The sequence below is a fragment of the Oreochromis niloticus genome, linkage group LG18 (assembly GCF_001858045.2).
Source record: "Oreochromis niloticus isolate F11D_XX linkage group LG18, O_niloticus_UMD_NMBU, whole genome shotgun sequence".
Classification (NCBI taxonomy): Eukaryota; Metazoa; Chordata; class Actinopteri; order Cichliformes; family Cichlidae; genus Oreochromis; species Oreochromis niloticus.
This window is the reverse complement of record NC_031982.2, coordinates 5,957,417-5,977,648: the sequence shown is the minus strand read 5'-3', so window position 1 is coordinate 5,977,648 and position 20,232 is coordinate 5,957,417. Positions and strand designations below refer to the sequence as shown.

Genomic DNA, 20,232 nt, shown 5'->3' with positions numbered 1-20,232 from the left:
CTCCTCTTTTGTGTGCCTGCAGACTTTTTATGTAGGAAGGGCGAGGAGGGGGGAGAGAGAGAGACAGAGAGAGAGAGAGGATAGGCCTAAGTAAAAAAATAAATAAATAAATAAGAAAATGAAGTATTTCGATACTTTCAATTACAGAGTGCTCCTAAGTTCTTTCCCTTAAAAAAATAATTAATTAATCCTTTCACATTTTTGGATACATAAATTATAATAAATAAATTATTCTCATTATTCTTGTTCTCTGAATTTAATAAGAGAGACCACAAAAGAGGAAAAGTTATAAATGAAGAAAAAATCCTAAAAATAAGAATCATCTTAAAGAGAAATAAATACGTAAAGTATTAAGCACGCGTTTTAAATTTGGCTATGAAGCAAAGAGTTTAGTTCAAATGACACGAGAAATAAGCGGCAGTCTATGAATCATCAAGTCTGAAAACAGCAGCACAAAATAATAAAATCATACATCAGCGTCTGCGTGACAGAGTTTTACAGTCAGGCACGTTTAATTTGAAAAAAGGAAATATTTTAAAAATAATCATAATTAGTATATAGATAAAAATACAACTTTGAATTGCCTAAATTAAAAATAATGCCAATTATGCCAATGCTCTTTTAGTCCAGCAAGAGAAGCTGGACTAAAAGAGCCTTTAAATTAGAAACACTTTTAACAAATGAAATGAGTTTAATAAATTATTATAAGTTTCTTATTTCAAATGTAAAAATTTAACTGTGATTTGAAGCTTATTTTAGAAAACTGACACCACCGCCCACGCAAAAAAATGAACCAACTACTACATGCATGGATATAAACTTTGTAATATTAGTGCTTTGAAATATTATACAGTAACACATTGATATATCGGGAGGAAATGGATAAGTATCGGAGCTTTTAGTGGAGAAATGATACAGCTAAATATGGACCAAAGGAACGTTTTCTTCACCGGTAAATGAGAGCAAAATAAATTACAAAATTGTTCTGTCCCCATCGGAAGCCTCGGCTATAAATCACTGTTATCTATATGAGTAATTGGACATAATATGTCAGCAGCACATGTTGCCGTTTAAAAGATAATTATTGCTCGCTAATGTGTTTGGCTGGAAAATGAAAAAGGTTCGGCTGCTCGTTAGAAGTCAGGCCTGGTTGATCTAACAATCAATAAAATCAATCGAAAGTGATTCACCTGATCAGTGGATCTGGACCCGGAGCAGAGTTTCTGATTTTTATTAATTAATTAATGTATTTATTTATTTATTTTGGAGGGGCTATAATTCAGTCATCAACGCCGTGAGTTCAAGGACCCGCCTCGAGTCCACCTTTGCTCCAAAATGCGTTGTTATGCGCGATTTATTGCCGGCGCTGAGAGGACTTTTTAACTTGGAAATTACTGCTAATAGATGTGCCGCATTTTTCCCAGACTCCTAATTTTATTATTCCCTCTCAGAAGCGTTCCGTCTTTGTGCGCTAATGCGCGTGGATGAGGGCGCGTGCTCGAGAGCTCTGTTGTTTCCTTCTGTGAAGTCCGTCATAAAAAATATAAAATAAAATAAAAAGTACTGGCTGACAAGGCCAGACTACAGGGAGACTGGAAACAGAAGAGTGAGCAAAAGTTAAAAATGTATATTTTTTAACTATTAACACGAGCTGTTTGATTCCTTGAGTCCTTATTCATTTAGAGAAACGGAAACAAAATTCCACATGTCAGGCCTGAAGTGAATAGAGGAAACGCATAAACTACACAGACTATACGGGTGTGACATCTGTTTGCCAAAGTGATACTTAAATAAAAGAAACGATCAAGTTAATTGTTAATGACAATAATAATTACTTTTATTATTTTTCCCACCGATGAAGCACTGAAAAATGTTGGAAATGTGGACTTCCATAATACAAACGCTGCAGCAGCAGCAGCAGCAGCGGGAGCTGCCGATTAAATGAATCCGCACTTTGCCTCTGTGTGCTCGGCCATGAAGCTGGAAGGCCCCCGGGACTTCCACCGGCTGGGTGCCGCATATTTAGTTTAGGGGGGAGGATGTAAATTGCGCTGTGCTCCCTAGTTAACAGGTGTTTTCCAACTGAGTTTAGGCCCGTGTGTGTGTGTGTGTGCACGCCTGCGTGTAAGCGCAAGGGAGTGCATAGAGTGGCACTTTTTCTGTTTAAATTTATGCCGTCTGTTTCTGTGAGAGCTTCATTTTAAGAGGAGTATTTACAGCCGCTCGTGGCGGCAGAAGTAAACGCAAAATCACCTCGGCGTCTTTATTCTCCTCTTTTTTCTTGTTGTCCTTTTCAAATAATTCTTTAGTAATTGTATTATTTGAATTGATAATCGATATAAATATGAGTTCCAATTTGAAGACTAAAACGCAGAAGAGTTTAGAACGATGAGTGATGCCAAAGCTGTGGAACAGAAGTCCTTCATAAACTCCCCTTTGCGCTTTTTGTGATGCATTAAAATCTGACTGATGTGAGTGTTTATTAAACCCCAGCTAACGGAACCAATATGCGGCCGTTTGAGCCCCATGCCCTCATCATTACGAGCGTTAGTGCTCCAGAGCAACAGTAACTTTCACTGAAAACCGCCGGTGGAGGCATTCAGTGAGCTGGAACCCCTGCTGCCTTCATGGGAAGAACTAAAGCCGAACTTTTAAATAAATATAATCACAGCAGGCCAGCGACTGACGCTTATAATCGCCGGTTAATAAGACAAAAGTGGTCCCAGAGGAGCAGCAGAAATAATAAGGCTGTAAAATTTGATTTCATTTCTCTGACTGAAGGCTTTGGCGATAATTCAGGTGGCTTCGAGCAGCTGTGATCCGTCTTTATCTACAGTGATGATGTTTAAAGTTTACAAAGTTCAGCCTTTGGTTGCAGTGAGATCGCACCGTGCGGCTGTAGTGCGGTCGTGTTTGGCCATGGTAATGTATGCACAATGTCATACACACACGCACGAAATAATGCGAGCGCTTTCAAGAATCTTGTTCTTGTTTGGGAACCTCGCATATGCGCATGCACGCGCACATACATAAAGAGACAAACAAATATAAACGCACACGCATTCACGCGCACAAGCATAAAACTCGCTGTCCAAGCGGAGACAGACCGAAGAGATTTGTTTATATAATTATGTATATATATATATATATATATATTTCATTCTTTTCCACGCGTGGAAATCTCCTCGCGCAGCACTTACGGCGCACAAATCCCCGAAAAAAAAAGTTTCCCGACTCGAAACGCGCTTCCAAAGCGGAGAGAAGCGGCGGAAAGGTGTGGAAGCACAAACTGTGTGAGCTTCAAACCCAACAATAACAACAACAACAACAACAACACAAAAAGACTCCGAGTGTTACTCACCTTGCCGTGGATGAATCCGCTTTTCATAAAGACGACTCTCGGGTTTCCGGCTTCTTCTTCTTCTTTTTTTTTATCCTCACAAAAAGCTGAAAACTTTTCTGCGGGTAGAGTATCAGCAGCTCTGGCCCCTGTGGCTCTTGCGCAGCAGCGCCGGAGATAACGGGAGGCGCTTTGGACAAGCAAAAGTAGTTAACACCTCCCTGTTAGTTTACCAAAGAGCAGCCGGAGAGGAGGAGAGGAGCGCGAGGGAGAGAGAGAGAGAGACAGAGAGAGAGAGAGGGTGACTTTCCACAGACACACTGTAAAGTGGGTATCAATAGCGCAATCGCGCGTGCAGCCCCTCTGCCGAAACACCGAGAGGGACGATCAGTGCGAGAAAGAGGACTGAAGCCGGCGAGAGAGCTCAGGATCGCAGAGACAGCGGCAGGCAGTGGTGGCGTGAGGGGGGAGGGTGGTGTGAGAGTGTGTGTGTATGTCTGTGTGGAGGGGGGAGGGAGGGGGGTGCTCAATAGCGACGTGTGTGAGGCTGGAGCTGGGCTGCGCGAGGCTCTGAGAAGGGAGTGTGGGGGTGGATGGGGAAGACGGGGGAGGGAGGGGGTGTCCAGAGTCCAGTGAGCTCTGAGGTGCAGTGCTGCCGCGCAGCGCTCGGGTCGCTAAATGACTGACAAACACACGCAGACCGTCTGTGTGCCCCGTCTCGGGTAAAACTCCACACTTTCACTTCATAATCGTTTGCGAACCATTTTGATGTGAGCGTGTTTATCGTGCGTGGCCTTCACAGCGGCCCGAGTCAGGAAAGCTCTATTTCCTTCCTTGGAAACGAAAGAAAGAAAGAGATATCTCTTTTAGTAACCTAAAAGTGTTAATATCCCAAAAGCGTTTATTGTGCTTTTACCCCGCACAGATTAACATTCCTGCCGTTTTAATAACTTAATCTAAGTCGACGTTTCGTTTTCGAATTCCACAAAAATAAAACGTAATTAAGGCTTTAAAAGTGATGGTTTTTTTGTTTTGGGGTTGTTTTGTTTTTGTTTTTTGGAGGGGGGGGGGGTGTTTGTTTTTTGTTTTACGAATGACCGACCTCGCGCATGTGTGGAGACTGTTTCTTAACACCACACCATCCCATCGTCCCCCTCTTGCCTCTCCCCTCTGTCTGGTGTTTCGTTCCCCTGGGTGATTTCCACTGCGCTTTGTGCGCAAAGTGAATGAATTATCCCCCTTCTCTCTCTCTCCCTCTCTCTCCCTCTCTCTCTCTGTTTTCCTCTTTCACCAGATGGAGAGACTTCTATTTGCCATAAAGCCAATGAAGTCCACCTCTTAACAAAAAGAGGTGGACTACCAGACAGTCTTATAAAGTGCGCACTAGAGACTCAAGTTAGTCACACAGAAGGAAGTTCACTAAACCCGGAGCTGTGCGCTAAAGTCCCAGCCAAGATCAACCAAACCTGCAGAATATTAACAAGACAGATGATTTTTTTTATTAAGTTGAGAACGTATTATTATCATTATTATTATTATTATGACATTTAGTACTGCAATACAGTACTACATTTATTCAACTCAGCCCTTAAGGTAAACGTTTTTTAGGATTCTTTGAAATGTATTTTCCTTAGTTTATGTCTTTTTTCGCAGCACCTGGTATAATCCGCCTTTTTTAACTAGAGTCCTATTTCTGAAAATAAAAAAAAAGGCATTTGGAGTCTGCTGAAATTACTCAAACTCAAAGACACAATGAGTATATGTGCATGTTGGACTGAGTGAAAGACAGTGAAGGCGCTTTGCTGTCCCCTGTCTCCTTCTCTATTACACTCCTCTGCTGGTCAGACGTGGAATTGACCAACATCACAGACTGCTTTACACACTTGTCTTCTAGTCAAACTCCTTGTGTGCAAGTGGTGCAGTTTATCTGCTGGATTTAAAAAAAAAAAAAAAACTATCAGAAAAAAACTACGTATGGAAAAAAAAATCACTTTGTGACACCTTCAACAAAAACAAACAAAAACATGAAGGAGTGTGGATTGAAAAAAGGCATTTTTAGTGTACGGACACAAAATAAAGGGGGACACTAAATTTAGTTTTATATCAGAATTCCTGGCAATAAAGATTTATCACAGAAGAAAGCCCACTCATCCTTAATATGCCACAAATAAGTAAAAGATCTGAGACCTATAAATCACTCCTCTCTAAGGGACGGTCATTATTATACAACTTTTTCTCACATCAACATTCAAGACAATCTATTTCAGAGTGCAAACAAGAATTCCAGGTCTGGTGCGAGGATTAACAAAATGAAAACAATTAACAACTTGTGCAGATTAGACCTGCTTCTTCAGGTCTTCATACATGGCCTCAAACATATTTAGTCAGAGTGGTTGCATTTCCAGTGGAACTCACACTTTGATCTGAGTTTCACGCTATAATATACTGATGTTTTAGCTAACAATACCGTGGGAAACAGGTTTTGTGTGTGTGTGCTGGGTGGTCTCCAAACACATGAGGGGCAGCAGCAGCAGTAGCAGTGCCATTAGTGATGTGTTGTCTTGCTAATAGGCTCAGTTTGGAGTCAATGGGCTGACTGAGGAAGAGGGCCATCCATGTATTAGATCCCCCTCCATTCAAAGTCTAATGGCACCCTTAAGTCCCACCCCCCCAATGTTTTTAAATGCTGCCTCTGTGTGTATTGACTAGGAAGCACTTTCATTCACCTGCACCTGTTTCACTGCTCAGCTATCTGTGCTGCCCCCTCACTTTTAGCTGAACATGACATCACTCGAAATAACTTCCTAGTAAGAAGTTAAAACTTGACCAGTTTTAAATGGTGCAACTTTAAATGAGCTGTGGGCATCTGTTTGCTTACAGTTTGGACCGGAGGAAGAGCCACTAAAATTTTGACGACACAAAGGTTAAATTGGGTTTAGCTCGAAAACTAGTATGTGCTGGTTTTCAGAAAGATTCTTGGGGAGTCTCTCATCATTAACTGTGGTTTTGTTGACGCTCCGTACCTGTGTGGACTGTGTGGCTCTATAACAGCATCACACTATTTCCCTGGTGCTCTCAATAAAGACAGTCACAGTTTTAACAAATGGCACCCTTTAACATTGCTGGCTGTGCTTTAAAATGCATTTCTCATGTATTTGTGAACACACAACCACATTCACCTGGCGTCTTGCTACTTGGGTAAATGGACAGCTGAGGGACTAAATCACCACCTGGTCACTGATGGATAACCACTTAAGCCAAGGTCACTTCAAGAACTGCTAGAAGGCTTTGTGAAATTTAATTTCAATAAGCAATAATAATTTAATCAGTAAGAGTCTGCATCCCCAACATGATCATAGAAACTTCTGGGCAAGATCGCTGGATTAAAACAGCAGAAAAGTATCTGCTTGGACTCCCAAATCCTAAGTTTTACATGTTATTAGACTTGGGTTAGGTTAACATCAGGACTCGTTCTTTTCTCAGCAGGTTTCTTATATCCATCTGAACTGAGTCATGTTTTGGTGTTATGAAACCCCTGACATCTCCAAGTGATAATGAAAAGCCGAGCAGACAGCAGAGGGCCAGGACTGCCCTCTCGCAACCTGCTTTCACCTCGGCTTGGCTGGGTTTATCCTTAAATTGAATTCCTTTTTTTTAAAGCTCTAGAAGAGGCGGGCTAGACTGAGCCGAGTGCAGTGGAGAGGGTGCTGAGACAAGCTGTGCTCTGCCTTTGTTTGTGTTGCTTGTTGGCTCCACTATCAGACATTTGATTTAAATGGAAAAGCACAGAAAACAGGTGCAGTGAAGGCATGTTGCATCTTTTTTTTTTTTTTGATCTGGCTGGTCTATAAACAGATAAAGACAATGCTTCATATCAGGAAGCCCTTCTGTATTTTATGGTTTGAACCCATAATCCTTTGATATTTTAAGGCAGCTCATACTTGACCCTCCCTACCACCCAGTGACTTTAGAAATACCCTGTAATGTCCTTTAACACCACATGGGACTTAATTCCTTGAACAAACCGTGTTTGAGTGTGATTTAGAGCTAATCTGGACAGGCGACGGTCATTTCTATCTTTCCTTTAATAATTTACGATTGGTGGAATTTATAGCACTGGCTCCCCAGCCGTGCATGCCGCCAAATCCATATGTCTGTAATATAATGAGATTTTAGCGCAGCGAGAGTATAAATTATGGTGTGATTTGTTCTCTTGCTGTTTTGTCAGGGCACAGCCTTTGAGAGTGTGTGTGTGTATGTAGCTTGGGGACATGGCTGGCATTTGGCTGCCACAACGCTCTAATTGCTGACGTACACACAGATAGATGGGACCTGATGGTTGGTGTCGCCACTGGAGGGAGAGAGGAGGAGGAAGAGATGGGAAAGGAGAAAGAGGGGAGAAACGAGGGTTTAGGAAAAGAAAGAGGACAGATCAGGAAAGATGAGGAGGGGAGGAGAACAGGGAAGCAGATCGACGGATAGACACATAGAGAGACAAGTGCGAAGGAGGGATAATGTCATATGGCTGGAGATCGAACTTCCTGCAGCTCCACAGCCAAGCGGGTAACCACACAGAGGGAGCCACATTTAGAGAAAAGAGAAGCAGAGACGGAGAGAGGAGGGCCAGACTCTGCCACATTCATCTCCCTCTCAGATCCGATGCTCCAGGGAGCTGTTGGAAAATGAAGAATTACATGGCCCTGATCAGATTACATTACCGAACAAGTGATTACATGCATTTGACTCTTGTACAAAGGAACAAAAATGAAGGAAGGGAAGGGAAACATACATGATCTGATTAATTATGTAATTATTTGGTATTTGCTCTGGCTATGATACATGGGTAACGTTCTGAGGGAAGGTAGACTGGTAATTTCATCAATGTTTCACTGCCTGCCATCTAAACCTGCCTTCATATAAATGTTGAATTTGTTCCAGTTGCCAGTGGTAGAGTTGAATACTGTACGCTTAAAGCATTTTCTATCATCGTATTTCATCGGCACGACAAAAAAAAGGGAAAAGACGTGGAATCAGAAAACCTATGAAATACAAACGTTTGACAAAAAGAATCATACTTGACGTGCCAGTTTCAGGCAACAATTCCTACTAAGACTGATCACCAGGTAATTATTGTAAAAGTAAACTATTTTTAAATATCCTCTATTATGTGACATTAGTAACATGATATCTGTGTCAGCTCTGTATCCAAGACTCACGTCCCTCTCACCGAGATTAAAAAAAACTGCAGAACTTATCAAAAAAAAAAAGAAAAGAAAACTTTTTTCTTAAACTAACAAAAAACTGTAGAGTTAAGTTCAGAGAAATATTGAGGCTGTGACAAAATTACTATTAAGGCTATATGACTGAAGGCCGTGACGATGGTTAGACAAAAACAGTTTTCAGCAAACAATAATATTTAACAATAAAAAATGGTACTTACAAAATCTGACTTGTTAAATGGCCATATAGCTCTCTGAGCTTTAGAGCAGATCAGAATTTTTCTCTCAAACTCAAACTTTTGCTTGCTTTAGTTCCAACAATAACTTCTAGTTTACTTTGATGCCTGTTGAGTATTACGTTTGCACAAAGCCTCACATTCACCATCGCAGGACAACATTTATGTTACTCAGACCACAGCAGTCTGGAAAATATTGCATGTATTTTACAACATAAACCAATTGTCTATTATAGCTCCAGAACAAGCTAAAAGAAAAGAAATAAACTAAAGTACCATTATCTATCTATCTATCTATCTATCTATCTATCTATCTATCTATCTATCTATCTATCTATCTATCTATCTATCTATCTATCTATCTATCTATCTATCTACCTACCTATCTATTACAGTCAGCACATGATGTTTTAATATTGAGCCTCAACTGGAAGTGGAATCTGTCAAGTTACTAAAATCATGTACTAGTGCTTCCCGTTAGTAGTGTTGTACACCTTGTTTTATACCAAACAAAGTAATAACTATTTATATGAGAAGAAGAAGAAAGAAAAAAAAAAAGAAAAATCACTTTGTAGTAATAACAATGCCTTCAGAAGTCTTATATAAGTGTTCACCTCATATTTACGCATCTCTATATGGAAATCAAATTTTGTGATATTTCTCGCCCCAGTAATGAATTATACTTCCTTTTCAGGGGATTGTTTCCGTACAGCTTAGCATTTCAGATGGGTTTTTTTTTCTTAAATTTCAGCATTATATCTATAAACCTGTCTATAAATCTACACAATAAACAAGCCACAAACAAATATACGATTAGATGACGCTTGTGCAGAAATGTGTAATATTCAGCTGGCTTCAAGACTGGGAACGATCACAGTGTATTTTCTCCCTCACTGCTCCGGTCGCGCCATCATCTTCAAACATCCACGGGGAGTGACTTGTTATTTGCTCTGAGCTGTCTGCACGGTTTGGCTTTTTGATTAGAGAAAGACAGAAAGAAGAAGCGAGGGAGACAGAGGAAGAGAGCCGAGATAGTGAAGAGAGAGACAGCCTTGAGGCACATGTCAAGCAATGTCACAGATAATCACACATTGTCTTAAAATAGCTTTGAAAATGACAGTGTTAGGGCTGGGCTGGGGAGGGTGCAGGAAGGGTTTAGGGGTGTGTGAGAGATGCACCAGAGCACATGTACCCTAATTAAAGACCAGATAAAGTTAATTTCTGACATCTCCCAAGGGGAGAGGCTTTTATCAAGGGCAACAACAAAATATGTTATCTGTAAAAGTAAGATGGGAGTTGGAGCGGGGCTAACGTGACTATCTAACACACTGCACTTTTATCTGACACGCGTCTGCTTTGTTCTCTCAAAAAGAGGAAAATATGAGGGTCGCTGCAATGACAGAAAGAGAACGACTAATTTTCTCAGCCAGTCAGGTGAAGATGGTGAAGAGGCCTTCTATCATGGCCCATCTAGTAAAACCATTAGATTTCACTCCAACTAACTTCCACATTACTGCTTCCACTAAATTGTCCCGGTTGCAGTCTGAGGGACTGGAACGTGATTGTTACATGTTGGTTAAAAATGTCTACTTTATCCACACAAAACCCTCCTATTTACTGCACTGTGCAGTGCAGTCACACAGGTCAAGTCTGTAGGAAATCTGTTTAAAAACAAATTTCATTTTATTCAAAATTAACAAAAAAAAAAGAAAAGAAATGCTCAGTGTCTGGCACTGTTACAACAAAATGTACTGACTGGCTCAGAGTCTAGTGTTAACTCTAGGTGGAACCTAAAACAAGACCATGTTGTGCCAAGATGCTTATATATACATGAGCTTAAGACTGTGTAGGTGTGCCTCTGCCATCAAAACAGGCAAATCCCATGTATGTAAATCAGGGAAATTTGAAGAACAGGTCACTACCCTGGCTCTTTGTCATGTTCTTAGAGCCTGTAATGAATATTTTTGTTGTGTAGTGTCCTGCTAAAGTAGACTACTTTTGTTGGTGGGGGCGGTGTGCTTGGTCATCAACAACTTTCAGGTAGGTGGTAAACAGGTTAAAGTAACATACACATGATTGCCAGGACACAGAGTTTCCCATCAGATAACTTGATGGTAATGAGATAATCGACTAATTTACTTATGCCTCAGTCATGCAGACCTAGAGAGAGGTCAGCGACTACTCTGCAACCTCCAGTCACTAGGGGAAAATGTGTATTCCCTGACAGCTTGGGTAGTGGCTGCTGGGTGAAATCGGTCACAAGCATGGTGCTGCACCACAAACCTTCTTGTGACTGCTTTGGTCACTGGCAGATTCCCACATTTGCCCATAGTTTCCATGGAAGATGCTGACTTGTCTGCAAATTTAGCACTGAGTGCTTGTGAAATTTGAAAAAGTGCAACACAAACCTGAAATGCAGATTGTTTGGCTTTGTAGTTAAAAGTTATGCCCTACCACACAAACCGACAGGTTGGTCTGTTTGTTTGTATGAGTCATTAGCGAGCAGTGTTGGTCAAGTTACTTGAAAATAGTAATTAGTTACTAATTACTGATTACTTCTCCAAGAAAGTAATCCTGTTACTTTACTTGCTTACTTAAAGTATTAGTTACTTTATTCCTTAGTTACTTTTTAAAAACATGATACACAACCTGAATACATTATAAAGCAATAGACCTTTCAGCCCAATTCTCTTTTTTCTGCTTAATCCATCATATAAAATTAAATCAAATGAAAAAGTCTCTTTTTAAAAATTGTTTTATTAGTTTTAATCTTTTAACTTTATGCTCATTGCATTAAGCAGAAATGTAATTATATGCAACAGTCTCTGACTGGAAGAAATTTGTTTTAACATTTAAACCTATTTCCTGCATATTCCAGCGTATCAAATAAAACAATTTTTTGTCTTTACACTCACTCTTTCAAATAGATGCAAGCAGGGGCGATTCTAGGATCAGAGCTTTGGGGGTGCTGAGCACCCAGAGAGCTACCCATCCAGGCAAGGTAAACTTTACTCGTCACGATGAGACTTCTTCCCTGTCTCTGTTAGTCCCTGCATCCTTAAATGTCTCCAGTTGTCCCGAGTTCCCTCTGACTGTCTCGTTGGTGCATTTAAACCTGTTCCTCCCTGTCCTTATCGTCTGTTGTCTTCATCTCCATTATCAGTCATCATAATTTTACCATCTCTATGCAAGTCTGCAAATTTCTTTATTAAATCATAAGATTCTTAAATTCATCAAGTCTCTCTGTGCCTGGGTCCTCGTCACAAAACATGACATCACTGTTTTGTACATTTTAACACAATTTAATCCTCACATTTGTGAAAGAAAAGCAAAACACTTTTTTGAAAAGTTTGTAACAAAACCATCAAATCTGATAAAGGTTATTTAAATGCTGCAAAAGAAGAATGGATTGGAATTAAAAAAATAATAAAAAAAAATACATATCCTAACCTTAATTACTGCGGGAGAATAATGAATGATGCTCATAGTGAGTAAAAAGTAAACTGAGTGCATTTTTTGGACAGAGATTCACTTTTAAAGTGTATGTATAATATAATACAGATACATAAAAATACACTCCAAAAATAGAAGAGTCCTTGAAATGTACAAAATATTATTAAAAAATTTGAAAAATTGAGACACCTTGGCCTATGGTACAATGTATACAATGTATGAAAAGATCTTTAGTGCAGATACTACTATGGCCCTGCAGATTTTTTCTTTTCTTTTAACATATGTCGCCTCACCTTGAGGTTGGCAAATCTGTCTATCACATTTTGGTGGTCAAGTCTCTCAAGCATCTCTTTCTCAACTGACATCACAGCCAGGTGCTGGAGTCTGCTTTGACCCATGGTCCTTCTCAGCCAGGTATGGAGCTGACTCAAGACACTAAAAGACCTTTCACAGCTACAGCTGCAAACTGGGTTTGTTAGGGCAACCTGAACAACAGTTTTCAGTGTGGGGAAGATCCGATTATCCAGAATATTGTACAATGTTAACATATCTGGGATGGCACCAGCCTCACTCTTGAGCTTCAAAACGTTTTTGGCAACCGTGACTTCCTCTGACTGAAGTTCAATATGGTAATGCAGTGCCAGGCTGGCAACCCAGTTTTTTTTGCAGATTCTGTATAGCAGCTTTAATATAGGGAGAACACAACTTCCAGATTGTATGAGTAAAATTAGTTGGGTTTTTTTCTTTGCCAGTTTAACAGTTTCTGTTTTGCCTGTTAGTACTCCCTGTCTGTTTTCTTACCTGATTCTTCCTGACCTTGTACTTTCTCCTCATGTTCTCCTCTTTCCTCTCTCCCTCTTTGGACCGACAATCATCCACAAATAGATTGTATTCAATTACATTTTTATAAAAACATACTATTAAGATCACTAATAAAAAAGTCCTCTCTCAGTGTACTTTCAACCAAAAGGCAAATAACCAAACCACATGTACATCTAATAAAGGATATAAATACTGAAACACTGATCCAACATTATCCTTTATTGATGGATCATTTGATCCTACACTTTTACCTGAATGTGGCTCCTGTTTTTGAAAAAACTTCCTCATATCCATTATGAACCTGGCTGTCTCTCTGCACACACACACACACACACACACAACAGGAGTTATAAGGTTAATGGGTATCCAGTCAGTTAGCTAGTTAGTACCTTGGGTTTAATATCAGCACATGCACATATGACAAAATAACCAGTTTCTCTCATTTACATTTCAAACAGGACAGTGGTAACAACAGCAGGCTACGGACAATGTTAAGTTTTAGATTTTAATTAGGCTATATAAATTTCAATGGGAGCAACAGGACGATCAAATATTGCTGATTTTACTACAGAGCAGGACGGATTATAGGGTAGCAAACATCGTCGGGAAACACGTTTTCAACACTGCAGGTTACCTGGGTGTAATGTTTTTCAGCTAAAAAGAAACATGGCCTGACTCCTACCTAACTATATAAAGAGTAACTGAAGGTTAAATGCAGCTAATATGTCCTGTTTTAAGGCAGGCGCTTCCACGTCCGCTCCGCTGCGTCTCAGCCACCATCGCTCTGGGAGCAACGGAGCTAGAGCCAGAGTAGGGGAAAGACGAGCTGGAACAAACCATTTTCGGAGGGGGGAGGGGTTATCTATACTTTTGTTGTTAAAATGTTCCATCTCAATTATGTACTGTATGCTTTTTATATTTTTAGTAGTGTGCCACACAAACAGCAAATATTGTCAAAAAAAAGTAAGAAATCTTTGGGGGTGCTTTGATTCATTCAGCACCCCAAAAATGGGCTAAAATCGCCCCTGGATGCAAGTAAAACACAGCAAAAATAAATAAAATCAAAGATTCAGCAGCATTAAGTCCTGCCATTCTTAAACCTGTTTTTACCTGTTTAGCAGGAGTGGGGCTGGTGGAGGTTTGCCCAGTGCCACAGTGGTCATGTCAGTGGGGGGATCCGGGGGTTTCTCTGTGAATTTCACATTCCCGTGGCAGATGCTCGGTGCTTGCTCAGATCTTTAGTTTAATTTTTCGCTGCAGAAAAAAGTTTTCTTCCCATGCAGAGTGTACAGCAGACGCTATTGTTTTTGTCACTTTTTACGGAATCAAACTCAAAGTAATGTCAGTACTTCTAAGCTTTAAATATTGCATGGTCGTACTCTCTCCCACACTCCATATTATCCATTGTTGATCTACACACGTCTGTTTCTGCCATGGACGTCGCACGCTCGTACATCATGACAATGAATCACAAAATCACAGTTTGGTAACGCAGGAACGCAGCGTGCTTACGGGAAAGTAACAGTAATCCAGTTACTTTTTTGCAATAGTAATCCTTTACTCATTACTTGAAAAAGTAATCAGATTACAGTAACGCATTTTTTTAACATGTTACGTGCCCACAGAGATCCTATCACATCTCCGCGAGTGATAGACAAGTTGGTGTCTTCCACACAAAATATAGGCTGCCATTGAAAACAAACACAAGGAGGTTTTTAGGGCTGCAACACAGATGTTTGCAGCCAATTTAATCTGGTGATAGTAAGCAACCTCCCACAAATAGTCACTAATCCTTTGACCAGTGGTTACCAGGAGGTCAGTTACTGGTCTATAGGCCCGTGTGATCGGGGCTTTGCAGTGGATTTCGCAGCAACTTCCAACAACTTTTAAGGAAGTACAGATTTGTCCCTATGTAACCGGTTGTCACCAGATGTTCTCCAGTCTGTGCAGCTGGTACATTAACCTGCCAGTGGTTGTAGCTGATCAGTGCATCTTGGACCAGCAGACTACAGCTACAAAACTTCGGAGCATATCACAATTAGCATGTTTATGTGGATTTTATTTGTTATTGTGTTAGTTTCTTATTTGTAACAAAAGTAATGTGTGAACTACAATTCAAAATAATGCTTGGGATGTAACACTTTTACTTAAAACACGCAGGCTGCAATGTATTTTTGGAAAATGGTCACCCTGTTTCAGAGTGGAAACATTTTTTGGATTAGCTGTTAAAAAACAAAAAAACAACCATCTAGAGAGAAATAAGATGGGATAAATATATATATGTTGGACTAAACAAACAGCCCAGACTTCTGTGCCTCTGAACACCACTTTTATTTATTTAATTTTAGAATGATTCACCCATCTACTCTATAGCCGGCAGAAGCTGGTAGTTAAGCTAAAAATAATGTTTATTCCTGCAGACGTTTAATGGTCCGTCAAATGGGATAACAAGGACGGCTGATTTGTGGGCCTTTCTCTGCAATTACCCAGCCTCCCCACTTCCTCCCTGTTTAAATTAAACAAGCCATTGATTTTATGCTGAATATTATTGTGCCATATTTCTGAAGAGCCCTTTTGATAGTGATATAGAGTGATTGGACTGAGACAGAGGCAAAGAAACACATATAAGGACTCAAGCAAACCAATATGGAGAAAAGCATATCAAGGACCTTTTCCTTGTGTATATACATATATATATATACATACATACATATATATATATATATATATATATATATATATATATATATATATATATATATATATATATATATATATTTATATAGTACCTATTTAAAATTGTATATTTAAAAACATTTCTTTTTGTATGCAAAGAGCAAAGTGAACCAGAGTCACATTCCTATATTCACATTATATTCACATATTTTTTCACACATTGCCAGCATTTGTTATTAAGATGTAGAATAACTTTAACAATTAGAATTAGAATTAGAGCTACTGTATCATGTTGAGCTGCTTAACACTCTTTGTCACTCAACACACTCTGTGACTTCACTTTAACAGTTCAATGCGAGATAAGCTTCACTCTTATGCTACAGTCACACTAGTGAAGACAGTGGTTGGAGCCTGAGGCACAACTAAAATTGTTGCGACCGTGTGAAACAAACTTGCAATCTTGTTGCCTTTTCTTGGACTCACCCATTCGTCAATTCAATTCCGTTTTATTTATTTAGCACCAAACCACAATAGTTGCCTCGAGGCGCTTTGTGTTCTAAAGTAAAGACCCTACAATAATACAGAGATTCCCATTCTATTTTTTTACTTAATATCCTTGGAACCCCAAGTAAGCCAGCAGTCTGAGAGCGTGGTGCTTTAGTGATATGGTACTATGAGGTCTTTAAGATAGAATGCGGTCTGATTATTCAAGACCTTGAATTTGTAAATTTGATTCTGGATTTAACAGGGAGCCATTGAAGAGAAGGAGAAATGTGCTCTCTTTCTAGTCCCTGTTCATGCCGACTGCGAAATTTCACTTCATTTATTTTTCTAAACAATCTCTATTTTTTGGATCCAAATAAACAGATCTGACCAATCAGATCACTGCTTTTGGTAAGAAATGTAAATTTCATTTGCCAGAACTTTTGAAAAATACTGTTTGAACATTTGTGTTTTTCAAATGTTCCTTTGCTGTTTGTTAAAGAAAACAGTGGTGTTATCCAAAATATTACAGATTGTGTTATTTTAATGTGAAATGTCACAATATTGGATGCTGGATGTATTTTTCTTAAAGAGTGTACTACATTTCTCAGTTTTAACACTTAGGCATTTGGGACAGCGCGGATTAATGCTGCCTTTGGTGGCCCAAATCTGTATTGGCCAGCTGCCGTGGACACACCAAAACAAATCTGCAGACTGTCCTGCCTGAAGATAGACATAGAAAAGAAGTCTGTAGGCTTGGCAGTTGAAGAATTCAAACAAAACAAACAACTTCAAAGATCCCTGAGAAATAGGAGAGCTTAAAATAGAGCCCAATTGGACGTCCTGCTTATAAAAGAAAACAAAATGAATTGTAGGGAAGAACACTGGAACAACATCTGCAAATTTATAGGGGAAACCCTCAAAGAGGAGCTCAAAAGTAGAAGAGTGAGGAGAAAAGTTCATGAGCTAGAAAATATGAATATGATGAAGAAAGAGGAAGAATGGAGGGAGATGGCAAACAATGTAGAAGAGAGGATCAAACCCCTAAACAACCAGCTACAGGTATGCATCCAGTACACACACGCACAAACAATCACGTCTGAGAAGGAAGTCAGATAAGGCACACCTCTTGATTGTGGTTACGCACCTGTGGCGCAGATAAAAAAAGAAAAAGAACTATAATAATCATGATAACTGGAAAATAAGGAATACTGTTGGGTTCTCCCCAGGGATGTGAACTAAAACTATGTCCTTCTTTAGAAGTTTGGCATACACAAGGTCCACATGTAGCATGATATTGTTAAAAGGTTTCAGGAAGAATTTAAAATCTCTATATTTCAGCTTCGTGGGAAATGTTCTTGACTCTGATAGCAATGGGGTAAAAGTCACCAGGGTCGGGGATGTTCTCAAAACAGCCTGTAAGGTCTTCGATGTACTCATAGGCAGGACAGATGGCAAAGCTGTGATAGTTCCTTCCAGTGCTGCTAGGTGTTGGTGGTCCATGGGCAACTACTTTACTGAGAGCAGCAGTACACTTTGGTGATCAGAAACAAAGGAAAATCCACCCAGGTGAGGAAAAAAAGGTTCTCATTTTGGCTATGTGGCCTGTTACATTGTTAGAATGAGCCGATATGGGCAGCAGTGGATGTGGTGGGCATTGGGTATTTGTCCTGGATCTTTCTCTGAACACCTGCAGCATCATCCCTCATTACGGCCTCCGCCATACACCTGGCAGATGAGCTTACTCTTCTGATCTTCAGAAAGGATGGCAGCAAGATACTCTTTTACAGCGGTAGCAACAGACTCAGCTGTAGCTGACTGCAGAAGGATGAACTCAAAAGTTCTGTCCTGGCATTCCTTCTGGCATCCGTATAGTGCAGCATAAGCACAGTTCACACTGTGTGGCAATATCCAAGGTCTCATCAGCCTGGATAGATAGAACGTGACTGCACTGGGCTTTATTGATGACATGCTCCATCACAACAGAAAGAATATAGGCCAGGAGCTTGGTCTGTAATCTGGGTCTCTGTGAACGTATTCGGTGGCAGCACGAGGCACTTAAGAACCTTTTAAGAACTTGATTACCCAAGAAACTCTCTATACGCATAATCCTCTAGGTCTGACTCGCAGCCATATTCTACGCCGGTGGAGAATGGATTGAAGCTACATTTTAATCACTTCTCATTGAATTGGGTGCACAGAATTTGGTACAATGAAAGAGACATGCAGCAGCCAAGGGTACATAAAGATCAAGACAAGCAAATGTGAAATGCAAATGTAATGTACAGTGTCTCACCCGTATGTGTCAAACGAATCACAAAGTTTTACTGCGTGCCAGGTTCACATTGTAAGTCAGCTTAAACTTGCCTAGTGAAATATAGTGCAGCTGCATGCGAACAATCACACACAGAGTCAAAGTCTCTGCTGCCAGTGAATTTTGAATTCTCTTCCACTGTGTTAGTCATGCTTCTGCAGGCGATTACATTCCATTGTTGTGTTTGAAGGAAAAATGAGATCACCTTTGACAGGTTCATCATGAAGGCCTTCTCGGGGCATTTTGTCTGACTTTGGTGGCCTGACAGTCAGCGACTCTATTAGCCACGGGTTTTCATCCAAAACACAGAACTGTGTCGCCCAGGTTTCTAAGCACATGCACATGAGCAGACACAACAGCCACTAAAGGAGTGAAGATTACACAGAGAAGTCAAGTGACAAATTCAAGTGGCCAGAAGAAATATCAATTCATTTAGGACCAGTGAGCAGCAAGCCAGCTGTCAGAAAGAGCGGGAGAGAGAGATCAAAGGGGCTTACCCCTGATATGACAGATGCATTAGAGTTGAGAGCAAGACAGTTAATTTTGTGTGTCAGTGTGAGTGAGTGTCGGTGTCGATTCAGCAGCACGTATTTGTGGCCACTACAAAAAAAAAAGACAACCGGTCAAGTGGTTAAACTCATTCACTGTGTTTTGGAATAATAGCAAAGATAAACACACGCATGGTGAGCTCAATATTGATAGTATTTCTTATATTTAAAGGAGAAAGCCACCAGTATTATTATAACAGCTACTCTGTTTGTACATCACCGTTTTCACAGAAATGATTTAAAATGATCAAACCAAAATGTAAAACGTAAAGCCACATGTGCGGTCTTCAGACTAAATGTGAAGTGAAGTCTATTCAAAAACCTAAATCGACACAAATTCGGAGCAGGCCGTGTGAACTGAGGCAAATTTGCATTTACGCTGCTTTGTTGGGAAAGGCTATTGACTTGGATTCTCCTGACACCACTGACGATCAGAAATGGAGGATGATTTTATTGTTACAATTTGAAGGCAGCTGAGGATATTAATAAAGACCCATTGCTTTCATTTAGAGATCCGAAAAAGGAGAGGTCTAGGAGAAAAGTAACCAAAATATGGAATATACTTTTTGATTGCATTCATCCAGCTACCAGTTGTAGGAGGTGGTTCTCCTCTTGACTGATAAGGGTGAATGTCCAGCAACAAGTAACTCAAGGAGCAGCTCTGCTCCATGTTGGGTTCAACACATCATATGTGGTTGTTGGTCTAGGTGTTCTAGAGAAACCTAGGGCACAATCAGCCTGACCTCAACACTACATATCTACACGGCCCTTTTTCCCCAAATTATATTGGTAACATGATGGGATGTAGGACAGTATTATACACTATATTATAACTATACCCGTCTTTTTGTCATGACAAAAGTAATGGGTGGATGAGTGGATACAAGTTGCCGTTCCCCATTAAGTCTTGATTATATTTAGTGACATAAACTTCGTCAGAGAGTGAGAACGTGGGTCTGTCTGGACTTGCCTGCACAGAATTTACATAACAATGTAACTGAGCATGGGCCCCAGGCGCTGGACTTCAAATAAGTAGAACAGGAATGACTACTCAGCCGTCAGGTCCATAGCTGCCAGGGTTCGTGTCCACAACTGAGTGTAATCAAAGCATTGTAAGTTAAAATGATGAGCTAAGACATAT

General features: G+C 40.1%; 1 protein-coding gene across 4 annotated transcripts in view; it reads right to left on the bottom strand.

Moving 5' to 3' along the window:
• The window catches only part of rnf220a (ring finger protein 220a), a 159,173-nt gene extending 155,386 nt beyond the window's left edge, over positions 1 to 3,787 (bottom strand). Inside the window, exon 1 of one of the 4 annotated variants that reach the window (XM_025900149.1) lies at positions 3,362 to 3,787. The gene's annotated coding sequence lies outside the window, so the exon portion shown is untranslated. The remainder of the gene's footprint in view (positions 1 to 3,361) is intronic. The other 3 variants (XM_013264672.3, XM_013264674.3, XM_005475910.4) reach the window with 3 other exon arrangements.
• Between the last annotated feature and the right edge of the window lie 16,445 nt (positions 3,788 to 20,232).